Source organism: Seriola dumerili, unplaced genomic scaffold (assembly GCF_002260705.1).
Source record: "Seriola dumerili isolate Sdu_G_001 unplaced genomic scaffold, Sdu_1.0 BDQW01000036.1, whole genome shotgun sequence".
NCBI lineage: Eukaryota > Metazoa > Chordata > Actinopteri > Carangiformes > Carangidae > Seriola > Seriola dumerili.
The window spans coordinates 3,322,079-3,339,345 of NW_019174291.1; positions in this window are offsets into that span (position 1 = coordinate 3,322,079).

The window sequence follows — 17,267 nt, forward strand, 5'->3', positions numbered from 1 at the left end:
TCTATTCTAATTGTATTAATTATTTACATATATAACAATTTTCAATATCTTGTGCAGTGGTTCCCTACATGTGGGACGTGGCTCCCTGATGGGCCACAAAGGTTTTCCGAGCAGGGCCAACAAATCATTTGAAAAACAGTAAAATCTGGATGAAAAAAAAATTGTTACAAAAAATGTTAAATATGAGGAACATTTTTAAATGTTTTAAAACAAAATTATCTTTAAAAACACAAACATTTTGAAAAAACTCTTTCCATTGCTTTCTTTAAACTAGTATTAAGGGCTATCACTATGATAAGATAATCGTTATCATTAAAATAAAAAGTGCTCTGAGAACACATTATGTGGCCTCCGTATTTGGGGTTGGATGTGAGCCACCAACATTATTGAGATTTTCAATTGGGCCATGAGTTGGGAAAGGTTGGGAACCACTGATCTAGTGAGTGTCCTGTCAATTAACTGGGACATGAAATACATAGGGATGGGTACCGAAACCCCCAGGCAAAATTTTTGAAGACCAAAGTATCGATAAGGTCTAACGTTATTTGTTCTGTTCTCGGTTCTTGAAAAATGAAGAAAATACATTTCCTTATTGCTACGAAAAAGTTCTATTTCACCAAGACATTTGTCTATGATGCATTTTCACTATTCTCAACGCAGAAGTCCATCTGCATCTCTGTCCTCGTCCAAAAGTGCGGTTCAGTTTTTTTCATGTAAGAGCAGAAACACGAGCGACCTCTGGAAACATCTGTTGAAAGTCCGTCACATTGAGGCGGATAAATGTACAGTTTTCAACCAACTAGTTCTTGGTCATTGCACCGGGTGTGTTTTGTACGCTGGAGCCTGGAGCCCACACACAGAGTTACCTACATTATACCAGCATGGGTTAATGATGAAAAGTAACCATTATCCAGCTGATTGCTCTGGGTGTGTTCTTAAATCCAACCTGAAATGGACAGAGCATCATCTGAACCGTTCAGACATTCAGATTCAGGTCACTCAGCAGAGGCGGGTTAGTGATGTGGGGGCTGCTGACAAACTACTGCACAGTAAAAATACTGTCAGAGAAAAAGTCCTGTAGTAAGTCATTGTGTATTACATTTGTTTTACATTTCCATCATCACAAAAATCAGTCTATAATAGTGATTTGTTTAGTGCTGTTGATGTTTGTTACTCAAGAATGTTAATTGAGTAGTCTACATATGAGAAAATAAAGAAATGTTAATTCTCTTCTTAATATGTTTGTTTTTTTTTTCCGATGAGAGTACCGTTAAAGTGGTAAAACCATTAAAATCTATCTCTATCTCTAAATTGTGTGGTTTGAAAAGAAAACTGCAGTTTGCTCACATTTCCTTTCCCGTGTGTGTGTGTGTGTGTCCCTCGGGCAGCAGGACTGTTGACGTGTTTAACTTTGACACAGACTCACATAAAAGCCTTCAGCTGGGTTTGATCTCTAATCTTATAGACGAGTGAGAACAGTTACATTAGAGCTAGATCTGAAGTAACTCCGGTGTCTTGCTGAGCTCATGTTGTACATGACTGAAGTGTTTTCAGGCACAGCTGAGGATGCACATCCAGCTCCCTGCTGTCTCTCAGTGGGTTTCAGGGCACATGGATATTATGCTTTAGTGGACAGAGAATTATGGGTATTTTGTTAAAGTTACTGAAGGGCAATATTTCTGACTAATGTTCTCAGTAGCAGATTCCTTCTGTGAGATTATAAGAACAGTCTTGTCCTTTGAAATGTCATGCCTGATGACCAAGATACATAATTGTCCATTATCTATGTTAATTGCATGTTGTATGTTTTTATACTGAACAGTTGTGTGTGTACACTGTTTGCAGCTCCAAAACGCAGAAATGCCATTGCTGGCTTTTTCCTAAATGTAATACGACCTCTGTTCAGAGTTCACTGGTATCACAGTTATTCACAAGGCTGGGAAACGTAGCTTCTTCACTAGAAGCTACGTTTCCCAGCCAGTTTAATACATTAAACTTCAAAAGTCACAATTGGGCATTGAACAACCAGTGCATCCCAGCAAGGTTCATCACTTTTTAGTGTCCCCTTGAAACACTCCCGTTGTGTTTGTATTTGCAGTGCGTGTGTTGTCAAACTGATGAAGATGTTTTCTGAGGTTGTTTGTGTTTTATCTGTTCGCTTGTGTTCTCTTAAGTTGCAGAGCTCTCAGGGCCGCCCTTCAAGTCAGTCTTTAACTGGTTAGCACATTACAAGCTGCTATCATTAGCATCGATCCCTTTTACTAGTATTGTGGGAATATGTATACAGGTGCAAAGAGCAATGGAATACTGACTTGCAGCTAGCATAAGGTGGTGCACAACAACAGTGGGCTAATAAAACAATAAAAAATCATCATAATAATTCATTATACAATGAATTAATAATGTAGTAAGTCGAGCATTGTGATGCATGAGGATAGAAGGTGAATGATTGCCTTTTATGAATTCAGGCCCCCGGCCCCTCTAACATCCCCTGCACGTCCCTGAATTCAGTTAATCTGGTACCTGATCAGCCTGATAAGGTCAGTATCAGAGCTGAGACCTGTTGGTTTGGAACAGACTGGTTCAGTGTTTCCTTCATTGGCTATGAAATAAATTGAATGCCTGAAAAATGTGCATGAACTGTATAAAATGGAAAACCACTGCTATGGTGCTTTTAATTAAGAGCAGCAGCAGCAGCGGCAGCAGCAGCAACACATTGGCTCAGACAGCAACACTGAGCAGGCTGTCTGGATTTCACACTGCATTGACTGGGTAGTCCTGTACATGACTGACTGACTGACTGACTGACTGACTGGGGTATATTGCAAAGATTACCAACCTACCGAAAAGCCTGGATCAGTCAACATGAGGGGAAATTTGCACTGAGGGTCTAACGACAGCAGAAACTGTTGCTCATTTTCTTCTCCCACTTGCACCACACTGACTACAACCTGAACAGGCCTCGTTAAAGAGAGGATGTCAACAGCTCATATATAGACACATCTTTCATTTTCTCCAGGCTGCTGACTTTATATGCAGATATGTAAAACGGTAACATGGAACCATACCTGTTTAATTATAATCACATCTGTGAATGGTAAAGAAATGCGTTATGTTCATATTATTCATTTTACCATTCCATCAAGTGTTGAGCGTCCCTGAACATCAGGCCTGTCTTCATTTTCCAAACAAAAAGCCAGAGAAAAAAAATTAAAAAAACGGTACAATTTTGGTTTTGGCAAATGCACATTTTTAGAGTTAGGGTTATGGTCTATCCAGCGTTCTACTGTTTTAGCCAAATGAAAAAAAACAAAATTGGACCATTTTTGACTTTGGTTTTCAGGCATTATGTTTTGAAACAAAAAACTAGTAGACCACATTTGTTCTTGTTTTTGGTTTAGAATTAAAAACCAAATAAAACCATATGAATTTGGTTTTTGGTTTCAAACTAAATAATGATTTATGGAACTGCCCAAAACCAAAAACAGACCTTTTTGATTGTTTTTTTGTTTTGTTGATTCTGACACCGTTTTGGTTTTGAATCAAATAACAGATTTATGTTTTTGTTTGTTTGTTTGTTTTTAAATTACAAATGAATTACGGAATTACTAATGATACCCGGACCCTGCGGTACAGTGGAGGTTAGGTAAAGATGATGGTTATGGCAAATTAACAGAAATGAATGAGAAGAAACAATGTGTTGTAGACAGCTAAAACATTTCATGGTAAACTGGTTTGAATGCAAATTGTTTTCTTAATGTACAGAATATGTGATTTGTAGTAAATGGGTAAAACCCTGGAATGGCCCTTTAAAACCCAGTTCTTCTTCATCTTATCTCTCCTATTAAGCTTTGGTGACTAATGTTGGTTTTCATGTGTCTGTACAGGGAGAGACAGAGAAAGAGAGGATTAGTACAATGATGTATAAAGGTTGGTTTGACTTGATACTGTGGAAATCACTTCGACAGCATTAATGGCAAGATAAAGGCTTAAAGCCAGCACTACCAAACATGCTTTCTCTTCTTTCATTTTCTTTACCTTCTCTTTTACATTCTTCACTGTCTGTCCTTCCTCCTCCTCCCTCTCCTCCTCCTCCTAATAGATCTTGAATAGAAGCAGGAGGGAGAGAGCAGATAAGGCCCGGTTCTTGTAAGCTTGTATATCTCCACAGACAGGCGGGATTTCCTCCGCCTGGTTCGGGAGATGCTGGTGTTCAATCCCAACACCAGTGGTGGTCACTCCAGGGGGAATCCAGTAAAGTCCCACCAGTAACCCCCAGTACACAACCCAACGCTTTTTCATGGAGCCGGGTTTATTATCGGCTCCTGTTGCCGGGGAGGAAACATGATAGTTAAGCAAGTGAACACACACACACAGACACACAGACATACACACACACACAGTCTACGATGCAACAGTAGTTCAATTTTCTCAGCTCTTCATTAAATGTGTGTTTACTCCTTCTCAAGGTAATGGCCTGCTCCTATTGGTTAAAACCTCTACTCTGTGTAATCTTCAGGGACCTATCAGAGCTCAACACTGTCTGGGGAGTGCTGAGCTGAATGTACTGATGCACTCTGCTAGTCCTCTGGGAACTTCCTTTTTTCTTGTGGTGGGAAGTCAGTGAAAATGAGGTGTGTGTGTGTTTGTGTGTGTGTGTTTTCAGGTGTGTTACATGAAAGAGACCAACAGACACTCTCTTCTTTTTTTTTTGGTTCCAGCTGCAGCTGTTTATCAGTGGGTGGGTAGAAGGGTAGTTAGGGATGCAGCTGAGGCAGAAGAGTGTTACCTAGGTAAAACAAAAGTTGGGTAGGTAGGTACATTTAGCACGTAAAACCTGAGACCGTCCTCTCCAGAAAAATGACAGCAACCGGTTATTTTTAGTAACAAGACCTTAACCGGGGGGGGGTCAGAAAAAAACTCATGAGTCATTTTGCACTGGTACTGACAAACACTGAGGTATGAAAACATGTTGCAACCACAGATTTCTCTGGTTTGAGAATTGATGGAAACATTTGGGAGAATGTAAGAACACAACTCAACAACATATAGAACACAGGTCTAGTTGTTTTTAAACATTTTAATGTGGAAAAGTTGCATATTATAAGTTAAAATGCCCTATCCTCTCCTGCTCTACAGCCTCTCATACAACATTTTAAATGGTTCACATCCAAAGAATATGAGATAAAGATCCTAAAATAGAACAGAGAACAGAGGGACATAATCACTTGACTACTTCTGGTTTATTCACATTGGTGACCCTAACTACAGTGAACCAGATAGTTGGGCTTGCAGGACATTTTACTAGTTCAGTTTCCATATTGAGGCATATAATTGCGCTAAGTGTGTAAAATGGTCATAAACAGAATGACTTGCTTCGTGTGCACTGGCAGAGATGTGAGCAGCTCAGGTTAAATCCAAGGTCTTCTGCTGGGATTGTTCAGTGGGATTGTCAAGTGCTGAGGTTAATGCACGTCTCACTTAAACACGATCCAGAGATCCAGAGATCCAGAGATCCAGAGGCAACCTGTTGCTGCAGCTGACTAAATGTTTGTTTGAATTCTTCAAAAACACATAAAAAACGTAAAGATAGAAGCATGCTTTAATAAACGTGCTGGCAAAAAAACAAAATATACTGTACATGTTCACTTACGTCTTTAGTGATAAAAATGAGAAAAAAACAAGATTTGTTACATGAACACAGATCATCCAAAAACTACATTTTATCTGGTTTCAAAGTATATTTTCTCTTGTGCAGGTTTCTGTGTCTAACAGGAGTTTTTCAGCTTTCGCTGCCAAACTCTGCTGCTTGTAAATCTAACATCTGATCTGTCTCTGCAGAGGCTTTGAGTCTTTATTGCTCCATCTTTCATCAGATGTGTGAAGTCATGTCACAGCTCTTCAACATACGGAGATCGTTGATGAGACGTTTATGTGGAAATACATAAAACAGATATTCATACAGATGCAAGCTGAAGTGTGAAAAGTGGTCAGTTCAGAAATATCCCTTGCATACGATCCAATAACCAGAGGCTCAATAATAAAGGGCTGATTATAAGACGCTAATAGCAAGACACTTGTTGTTGGGTTTATGATATGTGCCAGTGTGTCTTAACCATTCATTGGCACACATGGTCCCAACACAGCTTAGCTAAACAGACACAACAGTTCAAAGGATTACATGTGATAAAGCATCAGATCCTTAAGAGCTTAGATAAACAATACAATAACAGTTAATAAATATTATAGGGTAACAAAAAATCCAGATGACCTCCTACGAAGTTCAACCAGTCTCTCAGGTCGGGAAGATTAACGCAATCAACACGGCCTCTCCTTCCCCTCTAGTCAATTCCTTGTTTTATTGCGCAGTCTTACTTAAAGAAACTGGATTTTAATATCATACCCTTCATGTGGAACTACCAAGCCATCTGAAATACTACAGAATACTTAGGCAGATGGTTTTAACTTAGCAAACTTAAAAATGAAACACTGGGCTGCCCATTTATCCATTCTTACCTGGCAAAGACTCCTGTCCAGTATTGTGACTCATTGATAGCTTTGTAAGACTTCTTTGCCCGCTGTCCTGCCCTGCCATCATTAATTAGTCATATTTTATTGACAGTTTTGTAGTCGACAATACTTAATTGACAAAATTACATACATTTTTCAGGAAGCATGTGTCTGATTTTGAAATCTTCGACAAAGTCTGGGATGAGAGTTTAACTGTTCAGTCAAATCTTATACAGTTTGAAATGTTACATCGACTCTGTCATTCCCAGGAAAAGTTACAGTGTTTTTCTGCTGTTTCACCTGTTTGTGATTGATGCGGGTCTACGATCAGTAATTTAACTCATTCTTTCCAGTCGTGCACTAAACTTAATACTGGAAACAGTGGGAACCTGATCTGCTGATAGTAATACGTGGAGCAACTAGCTGCTTACCTGCTAATAAGTACAAAAAAAAGTTTTGTTCTTTCTAGACAAAAACTGCTTTGTACTAATTATGACTGAGGCTATTGTTATGTACGATGTGCTGTGTGCTTTGTTTGTTTATAGGTTTTTTTTATCTTCTTTTGTTAGTTTTTATTCTGGCTATGCAGAAAAAAAAAAAAACACAATTTTTTTATATATAGTAATATGTATTATTATGGTAAATATATGGTAATTAGGGTGAATTGAATGCCAAAAGAAAAGCAAATGATATTTCTCAGTTATGTGAACTTAAAGCCACTATGTGTAACATCTGAAGTCTTTGCTTTGATGTCACACAGTGGTCATATCCAGAATGACACTGCTACAACCCCCATTAACTGTATCAATGTTATGCTTCATTGTCTAATTAGAAATAGTATTCAACAGAACATCTGAGTGAGAAATGCTGTAGAGCAGATAGGAACTGTACAGAACGGCTTCAATGGAGAAAATAAATATAAGAAGAAGAGGAAGAAGAAAAAGGTCATGTTCTCAGCAGTGTGAAATGTTCATGCAATTTTTCCATCTGCAGCCATAAATAACAGTTATGATGTCATGTTGTACATAGAACAAGATGGCACCTTATACCATCTCATCTGATGTATGTTGTTTGCGCATCAGTGCTGTTACAGCGGGTGATATTTACAGGCTGGATATGCAAATGTGCTGGGAGAGGAGGAGGAGGAGGACTAACAGTGATCCTGTGTGGGATTTGATGTGTTGTGATGTTGATTACAGCGTCCCACCACTTGCATCTCTCCAAATTTATCACTGCTTGATGATATACCCCCCACAGACCTCCCAACTCCTCCATCCTCCACCTCATCTACCTCTCCATCTCCAATCTGCCCCACCTGCCCACCCCCACCCCCCACTGCTTCTCCGTCTTATTTGCTTTAGATGCAACAGGAAGCAGTGGTGTTGTCGATGTGATCTCTGATTGCAGCGTCCCACCATTTCTGTCAGTCACAATTCATCATTTTATCCATCTCTCTCTCTCTGTATCCATCCATCTCTCTCTCTGTGTATTTATTTGTTTATTTATGGAGAGGAAGATGTGATATGATGAAGAGATGGAGCTGACGCTGGTTTGATGCCGATTGCAACAGCCCACTGTTTCTGTCAGTCATCATTTATCATTTTATACATTTTACCCCCTCTACTCTCACTCTGTGTCTCTAATGTTGATTTAGTGAGAGGAGGCTGTGATATGAGAATTGACTTTTACTGATGTTATCTTATGATTTTGCTTGCAACATCCCACCACTTTTGTCTAGCTGAATTTATGATCAGCTGAAGATAAGCCAGCCCACTTCTCTCTCTCTCACTCTCTCTCTTGCACTCTCTCTCAAACACATTATATCAAATCAAATTCATATCTGCTTCAGACTAAGACTAACTAAATGCAGTTTTATATACAGGCCAAGGAAAGTATTCATAATAGATTACTATTGATTATAAGAGAAACAAGACTAGCTCTAAACCTAGTATATGCCTGGACCATGCATGGTCAATGTGTGAAATTCAGAACATGTTTGAAAACTGTTGTGGAGCCACTGTAAACAACTGACATCATCAGGTCATATTTACATATATTCTAGTGTCAGCTGATTCCAGTCTAGTGTCAGCTGATTTCAGTCTAGTATCAGATAGTTTCGGTCCAGTGTCAGCTGGTTCCAGTCGAGTGTCAGCTGGTTTCAGTCTAGTATCAGATAGTTTTGGTCTAGTATCAGCTGGTTTCAGTCTAATATCGGCTGGTTTCAGTCTAGTGTCAGCTGATTTCAGTCTAGTGTCAGCTGATTTCAGTCTAGTATCAGATAGTTTCAGTCCAGTGTCAGCTGGTTTCATTCTAGTATCAGCTGTTTTCAGTCTAGTATCAGCTGATTTCAGTCTAGTGTCAGCTGGTTTCAGTCTAGTATCAGCTGATTTCAGTCTAGTATCAGCTGATTTAGTCTAGTGTCAGTACAAGTTTCATGTTTTTTTGCTGGTTTTCCCACTAACCTAACAGAATATGTAGTTTGTTATTGGCTTCTATAACACTCTTCAGTGTTTTATGATCCGATGCCCCTTTGGCAGGGGAAACATTGTTGGTAGTCCCTTTCAAAACATGTACATGTTAGAAATGGGATTTTGATATACCATCTGTGTGACTAAACCCACAATAAGCTGGAAACACTACATTGCCATATTGTCACATTATGGATTGTTAATATGGTGAACTAGTTAGCAAACTGTGGTTTATTCACATATCCAGGACACTTCTGATCACCCATTTATACTCCCTTTTTAGCTCTGGTTTGTTCTCCACCCACTTCTAAGTGACATACAGTTACCAGCTAGTCTCCAACTTTTCTAACTCTAACTCTCTAAACTAAGGTTTGGGAAAGATCATGATAGTATTCAGCTACCTTTGCTTCTCAGAGAAGACAATTATTATTCACATGATCACTGGAAGGGCCTGCCATTAGAAATTATGACAGGGGGGCAACTTTCCCAAATTGGGCCCCTCATCCACACCACAGTTTGCTAACCACCAATCCACCCTTAGCTCTAACACACATGATCAATTTTAAATAGGCTCTTGGCCATTATCTTTGTTGTGACACAGGTGGATTCTCAAACAACCATTTCGAACCATAGAGGGTGGTATCATAGGAACAGTCTGATTATTTTCCTGCTGACTTTAGGCCCAACAATTTGCTAATTGCAAGCATTTCATCCTCAAACTGCTGCTGTGCTTCACATCGATCCTGTTATTAAAGCTGCACAAACATAAAATACATCATCTCAGCAAGCTGAAAAGTGAAGTTTTCAAAGCAAGACGATCGAAGTGACCATTTAAAGGTGTTTAAGTTCACACTGTTTTTGGGATACAGTTTTGTGTGTAGCATCTCATGACACACAAATCATTAGCTGTGTGTAGCATCTATTGAACTAATTCTAGTTTGCGTTGTGAAGCCCAATGAACAGTTAACATTGTTTGTGAAACATGAATCGGTGGGGTCATTAAGTTAAACATGAACTTTATTCATACGTGGGTGTATATAAACAACATTTGTGTATTCAGTGTATATGGGTAGGGATTGTGTGTGCTTCTTTATTTGTTTCTTACTTGTGTGTTTGTCTACAGCCAGCAAACCAACCAGCCGTCTCCATCAGAAAAGAAATCCATTTCTCCAATTCTCCAGTGGTTCATTAGAGCCTCTCTCGCTGGAGGTTTCCCTCTCTTGTCAACATATTATTGGCTCTGTGTGAAAGAGAGGCAGAGTATAGATCACATTAAACAGACTTCTGATGTGTATGGATGCCACCAGTGTTTGGCTAGATCCAAAACTCCTGAAAAATGGCATGTGAACAAATTGATCAAATGAGATTTCCAACTTAACATCTTGTCTTGAGAAATGTTTAAAGCTCCATATTTTCCTCTTCTCCACTGTTTTATTTGAAGTGTTGATCAATAAGAAGATATATGGTTGGATTTAAGAACCAAAAACCATCTCAATATAGTTTTACATCTCCTCTCTCAGGTCTCTGATTGTCTGACTGTTTTCTGAGTGATCCAATAAAAAAAAAATAGCAGATTTCAGGTAAACACTCAGAGAAAGCAAATCCAGCACGGTTGGACAGTGGGTCCAGGTGTATTTGGGGCATGGCTGAGAGTGGTGACTGCTTTGTTGTGACATCACAAAGTTTCAGAAGTCCTGATAGCTGGTTTTAAGGCTCAGTTTCTGAATACAGGCTGTGTGCATTTCTCTGTGGACTGAGGCTTTGATACTTATACAGTAATAATATAGAATCTAGACCTGCTTTATAATCACACAACACATGGTCATCTACCTTTATACTATATGGACCTTTAAAGGATTTTAATGTGAGAACAAAGCTTCAGTGCCACAATTATTACAATTATTTCTACAGTAATATACTGTCCAATTTTTGTATTACTGCTCTATCATCACTGACTCAGATTCTCAAATGTTTGGGCTGTATGTATAAACCTTAAAACTTTATCTATAAACCTCTGAAAAGCCAGAAAGACGAGACGTTCAGAGTTGTATGATAGATGAAGCCAGCAGTATTAATTTAATGTTACAAATTTCATATTCCATTACAAAACAGGGCTCCTCTAAACACTTAATCACTTCACCTTGGCGCATGAGGGGCACGGCTAGACTGACAACACTTAGTTTCCTCATGGTAGAAAGTCGTTTATTGTGTCTTTAAATTAGGCTAAATGAGCACAGGAGAACAGCCACACAGCCAGCTCTTACCTTGTGAGACTCACTCATCACCTGATGTTGAATTATCAGGACAATTAGCAGCAATAATTGTTACGCTGATGTTTAAGGAAGAAGAGTCATCGCAAATAATGGTTATTAATAGTGTTCAGCAAGAGCGAGCTATTGTTTCCTTTGTTTTCTTCTCCTCCATATTTCTGTCATCCCGCTGGAGATCATTAAATTCTGATGAAGGAAAAATGAGGCGTAATAGTAAATAATAGAAATTAATGGCAGTCTTTTTTTTTCTTTCTAAGATGTGTTTCAGGTCATCAGCAATTATATAAGCAATTATTACCTTCCCAGGGAGCAAAGACGCTGTGTCATTTCTATAAGTGTTATTAATGACACTCATATTGTTATTAATAAGAGTCTGCAGCAGCCAGACTGTCAGGAGAAAGAAAAGATCTCATTGAGGAGGAAATCCAAACTGCTGTGGTAATGCTCGGTCTTATTTTGACTTTTTTCATTGCATGTAACAGATTTCTGTGCACTGTGTGTTTGAGTGTGCATATGAGTGTATTGATTTTTTTTCATGTGTCAAATATTCTTTACACAGTCAGTACACACACTCATTCACTGAGACACACACACACACACACACACACACACACACACACACAACACAGCTGGTGCCATCTGTTGATCTACAGTAGATTAGCCTGCTGGTGGGAACAGCCTCATCTTTCTCACACACACAAGCTGTGATGTGCCAGTGTCTCGGGGCCGAGCGTGACAAGGTGTCAAAGTGTTTCGCTCTGCCTGCCAAGTATTTCTCTCTCTCTCTCTCTCGCTTGCTCTCCCTGAACCCTGTCTTTCTTCTCCTCTCCTCTTCTCTGTCCTGTCTCCCCCTTCACCTCCTCGCATCTTCACCATCCCTTCTTACAACCCACCTTCCTTCTCACTCCTGTTTTGTTCTTCTCTGTTCTTACTAACAACTAAAATGAGCTCTGGACTAAAACTAGCCCTAAAATTGTGCTAAATGCAATATTTGTATTCACCCACCAGGTTTAAGTCATCATACCCAAAACATGGATCTACACTGTAAACTGTTTAGCAACAATTATCCAGTTGTTGCTGTATTTCAAATAAACGGCAAAATTACAGTAAAACTATCTATAGCAGTTTTTCGCATAGGGTAAAATGAATTACCGTATTACACTGATATTTTTACCATGTTGAAGTACAGTATTATACGAGAAGACTTAACTAAACAAAAAGCTGAAAAAGTGTTTTGCACTTTGAACAATCACTACTTTAACTCATAATACAGGTCTGTTTTACTCAAGAATTACCAACTTTAAGCTTTTTTAAAGCCTCTAAGAAACATGTCGCAAGCGATCACTTTTTCTATGTATTTAAGCTCATTTTTAGCTATAATGATGTCTTTTATAGCAAAGATTAAAACCATTCAGTTCAGAGTGAAAAGTATCTTAAATCCAATAAATCACTAACTAAATGTAAGTAACGCCAGAAATTTTAGTGGGCCATACTACAATAACCGGTTAGAGTCCTGCAGATGGTTCTTGGCAGCACAAGCCAGTTAAATAAAACAACTGCGAACATTCAAAGCCAAACTCAATCTCTATTAACTAACGTAGAAAGTTTAGTTAACTGTGTCCTCCAGTCTAAATATACTAACATTATATAAAATCAAATGTGCCAATAAAGTATTTTTTGCCGTTAATGTTAATTTAATCAGCTTCTAATGTATTGAGAAGCTAACAGAACAGCTATGCTACACTAACATTAGGTAGCTAACACACACAAGCTAAAATTAGCTAACATTGGCCTACAGAACATCAGAGTCACTGGCAGCTTTTCTTGGCTAACTTTAATGTTATGTTTTGTCAATTATGTGCAGTTTTTGATTCACCTCACCAGATATTAATGATCAAAAAGGTGTCAGGTGAGCACACAGGCAGAACAGGCTCTGACAATCAATGCACTCTCATACAGGTAGACATACACCCCACTGAGAGCAAGAACTGAGGAGTGCATGAAAAATGTCACACATACCAGAAAATAAATAGCCCTAACATTAATGCATGGTCACCCAGTCCTGGACAATTGTTACAGTGAAATAAAGTCCAAGTGATAAAAAAAAAAAAAAAAGCATCTCCAAAATCACTTTTACCACCTTTGTGTCTGTCTTCAATGGCTCTTTTATTTTGTTATTCTTTTTTTTAAGTTATTATATTTAAGTCTACATAAACAGGTAAAGTATATTGATATGCATACTAACATCAGAAACTGTCTATAGGCCTTTGTATCCTTTGTCTATTTATCTTTTCATTATTTTTACTGTTGCCGTGTCATTTACCATTCACAGTGAAAAAGGAGAAAAGAAAAGAAAAGCAGTGAAACCAAAAAAAAACAAAAAAAAAGTCATCCTGTGGAGCTTAACATGCAAACATTTGCACCCACGCAGACACGTGTGCACATACAGGCACACTCACTCTGACAAACAACACAATCAGAAACACACTGACCAGCGTCTCCTGAACTGTAGTCCACTCTCCCAGCCAGTCTGTGTGTGTTTGCTTATTTTGGCAAACACAGCATGAGTGTATGCATGTGTGCGAGTGAGAGACAGAAAATGTCTAGGTGTGTGGTGTAAGAGTGTGTGTGTGTGTGTGGGTGTGTGTGTGTGTGTGTGAGCGAGAGAGAGAGGATGCCATCTGTTAAAATATTGAGTAGAACAGACCAGTATTATTCCCACAATCCCTCCCCTGCTGTCCCCTCTCTTTGCCATCCTTTACTCTTTTTCATCCTCATCCCTACATCCATCTATCTATCTATCTATCTATCTATCTATCTTTTTGCCCTCGACTCTCCCTCTCTCACACTGGTGAGTCTGTCATCATCCTCACCTCTTCTCTTTGGCTCCAGGCACTTTCTCCTGCAGCACCACCTAATGAACCAAACGTGGATGTAAACAACAGTATCATCAGCGTATCATCGCACGAGACACACCATTTACATATTTTTGCACAACACGTTACACAACAGTTGTCTGGACCAGCTAAGTTAATTAATTAATGCAAATGCAATTATTCCTCTTATTTATGCAACATTGCTTGACATTTTATCTGACTCTTTCAGCTCTCTGCTACAGCGCATGTCATGTGTTTGGATCCTTGTGTCGTGTGCCAATGTTCCAGACTGGTCCCATGACATCATGAAAACTGAGCAAATGCATATAAGGTTGTATGTAGGAAAGCATCAAAGTTTAAGTGTTTATCTGGATCAAAAGAAACTGTGGACAAGATATGGTAGTTTAAACAGCAACAAGGCTGCATTGTTTATTTGTTTTTTAACTACATATTTAACCAAAGGAAACCCTCACACATGACCAGCAATTCATGTGGTGGGCAATGTTTGTGTCCATTGTATCATACATGTTTTAAATCTGCTTCTATTTGTTATTGCTAATTTCAGACAAAAATTCTCAACAAGAAAATATGGACTTTCAGAAATGCCTGCTAAATGATTTAATGAAATGATTAAAAACATAATGTGGTAGCTTATGTTACTTATGTGATAGTATTGGCGAATTGTTCAAAAACCCTAAACGACACATTGTATGTTTAGGTTTCAGGTTCTCCAACCCGATACCATGTAGGTTGTTCGTGCCAGCCCATACAACCTAAAGGAGTGTTTCCTGATGTAGTACCCTTACGGTGACTTTCATACTGGACATTGGCTGTCATGGTTACACTTATAAACATGCTGAGTGTACGACAGTGGCATCCTGGACCTTTGTCAACATGGTTAGAATAATAAACATGACTCGGTTAGGTTTAGGAAAAGATTGTGAAGATTGTGGTTTGTGTTAAAATAACTACTCCCTTAAGATTAGATTATTTTTGCTGTCATGGTTACAATGATAATAACCTGCTTATGTTTGTCAAATGGTCATGGACAATAGAAACAACATAAACAGCTCATTTCACATGGGAATCAAACACTGCTCTCCTGTGTCATATTCATCCATCCACCTCAACCTCCTCCTGACATGGACGTTGTCTCTCTTTATACCACGTCACCGCACTTTTCCCTTTGCTCCTGTCATAGTTACTATGACCACTAGATGTCACATAGCAACAAAACGTAAATATGGGTCATAACAACCTGCTGCACAGACGACATGCAGGCTCGTTTTTTTTACAGGAGGACAGTCTCTTCAGTTTACATGACAGCAGTGTGAATTATGATTATGATCAGGACCAGAGGGGGAGGAAGTTTTATTGGTGCCTCCAAGGCTGTTGTGGGAAGGGTTGGGTTTTGTGGCTGGTTAACATGTTGGAATAGAGAAGGACGCGGAAGGAAGAAATTAATTATTTTCTGGTTTATTTTTGAGGACTAGGTATTTCGTTCATGAGCTTTTCTTTCTCTTTTCTTGATGCGTGACTGAAATAGCGACTCCACAGCGACATACACAATCTGTAGATCTCTGAATTTGACTCGTTTTAGTTATGACTCAGATGATAACACAACCTCACAAAACACAACTCTTCCATAAGGACCAATATTGACATTCAGATGACAAGAGCCACATTCATGGTCTTCCATTAGTCTGAGGGTATTGTTGATGTCTGTGTAGTTCCATTCACAGGAGTTATAAATCTCAAACATGGATTGTCGTGTTGACAGCTCATGGCAGCGGGGTGAGGCAGTGAAGAGCTTCCCTCTGCAGGATGATTTGGTGCAGTCCACCCTGCTGAATCATCCTTGACACTAAATCCCAACCACAGGTTTTATTCTCTGGGTGATCCTGACCTCTGACCTCACTGTGGAATGAGGAAGGTAAAGATAGAAATACACTGTGGGGGCCCGTGAAGCATCATATTATCATCTCAGTTTGAACAGCCAGTGATTTTTAGAAGATTCTTACAGTAGTCTATGATGAAGTACAAAACTTTCTGTAGAGATTATGAGGTAGAAAGACAGTGACTGTTCTCATGAATGGTTTCATATGCATCACGGGTTGAAACCATAGACTGTAAAGAAAAATGGACATAGTCTCCGTGAGGTCACCCATCAGTTTCTGAAGAGCAGCTTTGAAGCTCAGAGTGAGCTGCTCCGCCATCACCATCTTAGTAGTGCCTGATTCCACCTAAATCCTGGCTTATCCCAAAAATGATTCCTGTTTATGGCCCCGACTTGTCATTCAAATCTGCCATGCCCTCAATTATGCATCATTTTAAGCCTTAATAAAATTCAAACGGGTCAGTAATATAAAAATTCAACCCGACATAGTTGTCATGAAGGAGGAAATTAGCTATAGATAGCAAAATCATTTCTTGTACCAGGCTGTAAACATGTTTATTTCTGCTGTAAAGTTGGACATTTTAACATGGGAGTCTATGGGGACTGACTCACTGATGACGAGTCTAATGACTCTAGTGGTCATTAGAGGAACTACAGGTTTTGGTGCTTCAGTGTTGGCTTAATTTTTCAGCCTCAGAGGTTGATGCTTGGTTGAAACTAGTTAACTCACATTTGAGAGCAAAACCATTTATTTTCTCCCCGCCTTTCCATTTCAAGGCATATACTTTCTGCATTTTAATATGTTCACTGTACCAGAGGAAGCACATTGAAAATGAGGGGTTGAAACCATAATTCTTTCCTCAATCAATATTTATTCTGACGGGTTATTTCTTGACGAGTCCGCTCCCTCTTCAGTCAATACAAATTATTTGCATAAATGTTAATGTGTAATGACTGGACTGACCTCTGACACAGCAGAGGCAAGTCAACTAGCAACTTTTATGCACACATCCAATTTAAAACTTCACACTGGTTTTCAATCTTCTCAAAGCCTTGAGGATAATTATTTTCAACAGTGTGTGGAATTGAGTGTTTTGTCCCTGTTTTTAAGATTAAGTGATTGTCATTGTAATTGAAAGCAGAAAATAAGCAAATTTAAAGTGAACTGTTGTTTCCTGTTGCATTTGAGATCAGTGGAACAGTTCTGACAGCTTACTGTAGCTGCAACTGAGTTTGTGTAGTTAGG